This window comes from Nannospalax galili, unplaced genomic scaffold (genome assembly GCF_000622305.1).
Source record: "Nannospalax galili isolate Female #2095 unplaced genomic scaffold, S.galili_v1.0 scaffold86, whole genome shotgun sequence".
NCBI lineage: Eukaryota > Metazoa > Chordata > Mammalia > Rodentia > Spalacidae > Nannospalax > Nannospalax galili.
In genome coordinates, this window is record NW_008354174.1 from 929,301 (window position 1) to 931,466 (window position 2,166).

Genomic DNA, 2,166 nt, shown 5'->3' on the forward strand with positions numbered 1-2,166 from the left:
ACTTACTTCTACGGTAAGCTCCACGTGGCTTAAGAGCTAATTGTGATAGTTGGAGACATGAACCAGATAAAGGAATATATAGGAGACTATATTGTGACCTTGGGTTAAAAATAATTCTTAAATAGGACCGCAATATCCAGGTGTAGAGGTACACCTTTGATCCCGGTACTTGGGAGGCAGAGGCAGGTGGATCTCTGTGAGACTGAGATCAGTCTGGTTTACATAGTGAGTTCCAGCCTCAGTGCTAGGGCTACAGAGAGACCCTGTCTCAAAAAATTCCCAAACAAAAAACAAGACCAACAAACAAAAAAATGGGACCCCAAAATATATATTCTACAAGACTAAAATATATTTGGTGTATTTGGAAATATCAAAATGAAATCTCTCCCACTCAGTATAGGATAGCAAAGACGAAGCTAACAGGATGTATTAAGGATTGGGAGAAAGATTTGTGATGCTCAAAGTTAATGAATTATTATTTAGAAAATACAAGAAACTTCTCTAATTCATTCAGAAAAATTATAGGAAATCCAGTAGATTTCCTATAGTAGTAGGCAAAAGATGTAAATCACAGAAGGGAAAAAAATCAGTGGTTAAATATATGGAAAATAGTCAATACATCATCAAAAACACAAAAATTACAAAATGACACTGCCATCATATTACTATAAATCGGGACATCAGGTAACACCAGATATTAACATAGGGAGTGGGGACATGGGACTCTTCTTCCTTGAATGTACCACTGGTTGGACTTCAAAAATGGGTAAAGCCATCCTAGACAGCAATGTGAGAGTAAAAACAAACCCAGCAACTTCATTTCTTCCTGAAGGTCTGCAATGAGCCAGCCTAGTGCCCCTCTTAGCATCGTCTGTGTTTACTTTTGAGTTGATAGTTGTATTAGGTTGTATATCAGTGGCAAGATTAATGCACTCCTGATGTACAGAGCCACATGGCTAGTGTGTTCACATCTTCAATCTTCTCCAAAGGCCATGTCTCAAAGGCTTGGTTGGCAGGCTTTGGTGCTATCTGGACATGGTGGAACCAAATTAGGTCACTGGGGTCTGTTCTCGGGATCTTGGCCACCCCACTCTTCTGTGGCCATGAGGTGAACAATCTTTTGCTATGTACTGTGCCACGATGTACTGTGTTGCTACAGGTCCAAAGCAATTGGGCCAAGTGAATCTGGACAGAAATCTTGTAAACTGCGAACCAAGTAACTCTTTCTTCTTTTACATTGATTCTGTCAGGTATTTTGTGACAATGATGGGAAAGAAACTAACACAAACTCTGAGATACTGTGTTGAGGAAAAACAAGAAACAATGAGTTCTTACAACACCATTCATTTATATAAAGGTAGACACATAAACCAAAAAGCATCAACATACTTTGAAACATATATTTTAAACTCAGCCTCCCCTCAATTCTATCTCTCTCTGCACTTAAGAGGAAAAATTGCAAAAGACAAATCTCTCCTTCTGCCATGTGGGTCCAGGGGAGGAAAACTCAGGTTGAACTGCTGAGCCATCTCGCCACTCGGCTCCCCTTGTTCTTACTAGAACCAAATATAAGCGACTCAACGTGTTCACCCAGATTCACAAAGGACTTAAGTGTCCCTTTCCATCCACCTTGCCAAGTGCTAGTTCCCAGCACCCTAGGAAGAGCTGCACTTATCACAACCCAAACACACCCAGGGTTCACCTTAAAGGGCCCATTCTAGTTTCTCTTAGTAAAGCCTCATTGCTTCTTTAGGATTCACTTTAGGCCTCTCTTCTAGGAGGCCTTTTGGGGACTTTTCCCTCCCCGCAATGTCAACCCTTGCATACACCTGTCCCCCTCCACACCAGGGCACACACTACGCACTAACTGCTTGATGTGGACTCGCACTGTCCTTTAGGCCTGGGGCTCGCAGAGGGCTATCTGCGTCAGCAGCCCATCGTGGGGGCTGAGCAACCTCAGAAATAATTGCAATGTTATTCCCACAGGCGCAGGAGAGCCCAGCCCACCTCCCTATACCACCGCTGCTCTCCCATTGGCTCAGCCTTCCCGCGCCCCCAACCCGCCTCCACCAGGTATAGCTAGGCTGGCCGCGAGGGGGTGGGGCAGGAGGACTGTGCGCACGCGCCGAGGGGCGGGGCTTACTGGGCGGGGGCGGGGCGAGGGCC